The sequence below is a fragment of the Canis aureus genome, chromosome 7 (assembly GCF_053574225.1).
Source record: "Canis aureus isolate CA01 chromosome 7, VMU_Caureus_v.1.0, whole genome shotgun sequence".
Lineage (NCBI taxonomy): Eukaryota > Metazoa > Chordata > Mammalia > Carnivora > Canidae > Canis > Canis aureus.
In genome coordinates this window covers 41,638,099-41,644,255 of record NC_135617.1, presented here as the reverse complement: position 1 = coordinate 41,644,255, position 6,157 = coordinate 41,638,099, and the positions used below count along the sequence as shown (strand labels likewise).

Sequence of the window (6,157 nt, the reverse complement as noted above, 5' to 3'; positions counted from 1 at the left end):
ATATACTATATTTTTTTATTCATTCATCCATCGCAGATTGTTTCCATATCTTGGTTATTGTGAATAATGCTGCAATGGACATGGAAGTGCAGATACCTCTTTGAGGTATTGATTTTATTTCCTTTGGGAATATATCCAGAAGAAGGATTTGGGGATCATGCAATACTTTTTTTTTTTTTTTTATGATAGTCACAGAGAGAGAGAGAGAGGCAGAGACACAGGCAGAGGGAGAAGCAGGCTCCATGCACCGGGAGCCCGACGTGGGATTCAATCCCAGGTCTCCAGGATCGCGCCCTGGGCCAAAGGCAGGCGCCAAACCGCTGTGCCACCCAGGGATCCCATTCAATACTTCTATATTGGGTGTTTGATCAGTCTCTATACTGTTTTTCAAAATGGTTGTACCAATTTACAACAGGGTAACAATAGTGTACAAAGATTTCCTTTTTCTCTGCATCTTTGCCAACATATATCTTTTAAAAAGATGGAATAAAGCTTTTCATTTTTTTCCCTTTTTTTGAAAGATATTTATTTATTTATTTATTTATTTATTTATTTATTTATTTATTTGAAAAGGAGAAAGAGAGAGCAAGAGTAAGAGGCAGAGGCAGAGAGCTCAATCTTAGGACTCTGAGATCATGACCTGAGCCAATGGCAGATGCTTAACTGACTGAGCCACCCAAGTGCCCTGAATAAAGCTTTTCATATCAATTAGCTTTCAGAGCTTTCATAATCAATGTTTTTACTTCCCCCCAAACAAAAAAAGTATATAGAGAAAGATTTTTTAAAATACTGTGCAGTCTGGAAGAAGAAGAGGTGAGACGACCCCCGGACCGGCCAAAGCCCATGAACCACTGCATTCCCGCCTCCAGTGCTTACGTCCCACCACCGTCACCACCATGCCCAAGAGAAAGGCGGAAAGGGATGCTAAAGGAGATAAAGCCAAGGTGAAGGATGAGCCACAGAGATCTGCAAGTTTATCTGCTAAACCTGCTCCTCCAAAGCCAGAGCCCAAGCTTAAAAAGGCCCCTGCAAAGAAGGGAGAGAAGGTACCCAAAGGGAAAAAGGGGAAAGCTGATGCTGGCAAGGATGGGAATAACCCTGCAGAAAATGGAGATGCCAAAACACACCAGGCACAGAAAGCTGAAGGTGCTGGAGATGCCAAGTGAAGTGTGTGCATTTTTTATAACTGTGTACTTCTGGTGACTGTACAGTTTTGAAATACTATTTTTTATCAAGTTTTATAAAAATGCAGAATTTTGTTTTACTTTTTTTTTAAGCTATGTTGTTAGCACACAGAACATTTCATTGTTTTGGGGGAAGGGCATATGTCACTAATAGAGTATCTCCGAAGGTAGATTGATAACAAGGGGAAAAAAAACCTTTCCCTTCTAGTTTTGAGAAACTTCCTCTTGAGCCACCTTGGTGGTGTGGAAAAAATAAACTTCATTTTTTATGTCCTCTTTTCCCTCTCTGCCTTCAACATAGACTTGACTCCCTTAAACCCAGAGACCTGTTGGAACCTGACCCCATGAAATGGTTCCCAGTATGTCAGGCAATCTGGACTTTACAGTGTCACCACTGAGATGTTGTCCCTCAAAAGAGTTCCTTTTTTAGTTTGTGGATCTTCAGATTGATCATTCTGCCATTTTCATTTCATTTCCTGAAAGTCAGGGTTGGCTTGTGAAAAGTTGTTAAACAGCATGCTAAATGTGAACTGTCAACCCTCACTCTAAACTTTCCCTGTGCAGAGCATCACATGAATACTTCATTGGGTTTTATAGGGGCTTTCTGATTTTGGCAGTCTATTGAAGAAGGGAGTTTGAAAGTTGTTGTATACTGTTAACAATCCTCTGTCCATGTCCTGCCTGAAATACCATGATTGTTTATGAAAATAAAGATGGATACAGTTTGGCTTGGAAAAAAAATACTGCACAGTCTTAAGTGCATAACTATATAACTGTATCCATTTATTCAAAATATATTGAAATCTTTAAAAAGTTGATCATTTATAAACATCTATGATACTGTGCCTATTTCAGTCTCAGCATCTTGCTAATTGAAAATATACAATATATTTTGAATGATAGTGACTTATTGAAATTATACTTTTAATAATTTTAGCAATATTTAGGCACTTGTTAGGTCACCTATCAGAATGCACTATTTTTTAACAATAGAACATATGTAGAAATATTATTTATTCCCATTTAAAACACTGAATTTAATATAAATCATGAAAAAGACAATTTAGGAAATTTTTCTGACTTTTTTAGAGGTAATTACATTATACTAAATATTAATTTTTTAAACTTATGAAAATATATTTTCATTAACATATATAATGTTAATGGAAAGAATGATTATATATATATATAATGGTCAGTGCAATTATCTTCCACACACACATAAATTGTTGATGTATAATCAATATAGTGGAAATAATAATTACTAACATCCATTGAGGCTTTATTATGTGAGATAATATGTTAATCATGTTTCATGTATCTCATATTAAATTCTCATAACCACCATAGGAATAAGTTACTATAATGGCTAAATTGTTTAACTAAGTCAGCCTAAGGCACATTGCTGTTAAGGGATTGAATTAAAACATCATTCCTAGGTTTCTTAAGTATTACATATGCAGCATCTACATAGTCTTCAAGATGCATCATTAATAGTATGTCATTAATAGTATGACTATTTCTATAACCTTTTTTGATTTAGGGCTCTATACTATTTAAGAAAAATATGCTTAGGAGCTCTGAGCAGTCTAAATCCAAAAAAGCAAATATAGCCTGCTATGTACACTCCTGCTATCTCCTCCCACAGCTGACACCACTGATCCACTAAAACTTGTTCACACTGGATCAGAATGGAGTTTTAAACTCCTTCTAAATACAGTAACACAGAATTTCAATCTCTGAACTAGATCAGGGCTGGCAAATGCAAGAGAACTTACTGGCCATTCTTGGATCAAACTGCAACTAAGTATCTTTCTCCCCTATCAGTACAAAGTCATTGAAATCAGAGGAACTGTTAAAACTCACAGAAACATACAAAAACCTCTCTATGGGAAAGATAAATCTCAGTGGGGAAGGAAGGTCTTATCTTTTCCAAGCCTTATTCTCATTTTCTCTCATAGATTTGGAAATTATTGGATATTGAAGTTAACAACTGATGAAAGGCAATTTCATTTGTTTTCAGATACAGTGCAGTTACAAAGTGACTTAAACACTTTTGAAAAAGAATTAAAAACAACCTATAGCAATATAATACATATTTTTACCCTTGGAGAGAGTGACGTTTCAATTATCCAATTCATAATTAACATAGTTACAGCTTCTCCATATGCCTATATATTATCAAACATAGCATAGCGCACAGGAATCACTTGTATATATGTACATATTTTCACTGTCTTCATGATTTAAATATTTTTAATGTAAAAGCTACTAACAATTGTCCAACATGTTTTCAAAAATTTACATTTTATGACTTGGATATCTTCTGTTATTTGTGTTTTTAACAGTGAACTTGTATCTTTAAATTTAAAAAAATCAAGTGCCAAGTAATTTTATTCACGTTAATTTGATTTGTTTCTGATTCACCAATTATTAAACTTTTGTTGCATCCCAAATTTCTGACAGCTTGAAATAATAGAATTGAAGTTAAAATCTAAATTATGTTAATTCCTCTACTTTTAATGAACCCAACCACTGAATGCTGCTGTTTTCTTCTGTCCTTAATTAAACATGTAGGGAAGGAAAAAAAAAAAAAAAACATGTAGGGAAGGCATAGAATTTCTGTCTAGTTCTAACCTACACAAATCAAAAAGTACACAAAATATGTATAGATGAGAGCTTTGAAAATGCTTTTCATCTATCCAATACAAGTGATGCTAAGTTCTAATAAATTTTAATCAACATAAAATAGATCCATTTAAATTTAATCTTCTTTTTTTTATATGATGGAATAATCCCTATTTCTAATATATTTTTTTAACCTTTAAACTCATGAAATCTTCCTAGTCAAAGAACTTGCTACAAAAGACTGCCATTGCTTAATGCCATGTGCCCTCATGTGCTTGGCTTATGAAATGCATGGCTTGAAGTCATCCAATCAAATACATATCATGAGGGGATCTCTGGGTGTCTCAGCGGTTTAGTGCCTGCCTTCAGCCCAGGGCGTGATCCTGGAGTCCGGGGATCGAGTCCCATGTCGGGCTCCCTGCATGGAGCCTGCTTCTCCCTCTGCCTGTGTCTCTGCCTCTCTCTCTCTCTGTGTCTCTCATGAATAAATAAATAAATCTTAAAACAAAACAAATACATATCATGAGGTCACATTCTAATACAAAACAAAAGTCAACATCCAAAAATAAATAAATAAATATGATTACAATCCAATTATATTTGAATAATATAGACATATAGACATACGAAGGAGAATATTTTATTTTTATATAAGCTTATATTTACATAATATACATACTTATGGATATATGCATATAAAATATACATACTACATAGTATATATTCATATAAAATAGTTTTATACATACATATATGTTTTACATATTATAGTATATATAAAAATATAGTTATGCACACACGTGCATTCTACTCACATCACTCCTTTCTGTGGTTTGTTTATTTATTTATTTATTTATTCATTTTATTTTATTTTTTTCTTTCTGTGGTTTAAATAACAAATCACAGTCAAAAATTAAAAATGATATTTCAATAATTTTGTAAGTTTTCATAATTGAGAACTATCAACTGGATGGAGATTGGCCACTGGTTTCTGTCTCTGTGGATATGTTGTATAATTGAGGTAGCAAACACAATACAGATGGCTATGGAAACTTTTCCTAAGAGCACTTTTTATTTTACTGATTCAGTTTTTATTTAACAGATCTAAACCAATACAATGAGCTTGATAAGGCGATGTAAAAAAATCACTATAAAATCATTCCAATTTGATCAATAAGGCTATAAATCCAAAAATATAACAGTATTCATTTTCCATCCTCCAAAAATAGGAAACTCCTTAGAAAAGTTTATTGTCGGGGATCCCTCGGTGGCTCAACGGTTTGGAGCCCACCTTCGCCCCCAGGGCATGATCCTGGAGACCCGGGATCGAGCCCCATGTTGGGCTCCTTGCATGGAGCCTGCTTCTCTCTCTGCCTGTGTCTCTGCCTCTCTCTCATGAATAAATAAATAAAATCCTAAAAAAAAAAAAAAAAAGAAGAAAAGGTTTATTATCTGTTGGTGACTTTCATTATCTGTTTTGAATTCAAATTATACTTAAGAACTGAATAACTATTGAATTTATATTCTCCCTTTTGCTATTTATTTAGAATAAGAAAAATCTCTAAGTCACACTGTGCTTTCAAGCTAGCTTGGGAATGAGAAATCTACTAATAATTAGCTCACAATAGTAACAAAAATAAATAATAGCTATCTTCCTGAAAAGATGTGTTTATATAATTCTAAATGATGAAATTGATATGATGATGATGATGATGATGATGATGATGATGATGATGATAGAAAGAATGTAAAAATAATTACATTTTTTGAGGGTGTACTATGTACTGGTCACTTTATAAATCATTTCTCATGCATTGTCACTGAAGCTTCACAACAATGAGATATGTAGTGTTATTATCTGCATTTTACAGATGAAAAATAAACTTCAGAGAGGTTAATTTACTCAAGATCCCTGAGATAAAATCCTGCTGAAAGTATTTCAGGCCTAATTCCAGAAGTTTAAAATTACTGTTTCTTTCTTTCTCTTTCTTTCTTTCTTTCTTTTCTTTCTTTCTTTCTTTCTTTCTTTCTTTTCTTTCTTTCTTTCTTTCTTTCTTTTTCTTTCTTTCTTCCTTTCTTTCTTTCTGTCTTTCTTTTTTCTTTCTTTCTTTCTCTCTCTCTCTCTCTTTCTTCTCTTTCTTTCTTTCTTTCCTTTCTTTCTTTCTTTCTTTCTTTCTTTCTTTCTTTCTTTCTTTCTTTCTTTCTCTTTCTTTCCTTCTTCTTTCTTCTTTCTTTGTTTCTTTCTTCTTTTCTTTCTTTCCGATTGTATTTATTTATTTGAGAGATGATCTAGAGAGAGAGAGAAAGTGAGAGCACAAGTGGGAGCAGGGGCTGAGGGAGAAGCA

General features: G+C 33.6%; 1 pseudogene; it reads left to right on the top strand.

The window, feature by feature from the left end:
- The first annotated feature begins 896 nt into the window (after positions 1 to 896).
- Positions 897 to 1,206, top strand: LOC144316829 (non-histone chromosomal protein HMG-17 pseudogene; annotated as a pseudogene).
- The last annotated feature ends 4,951 nt before the right edge of the window (positions 1,207 to 6,157 follow it).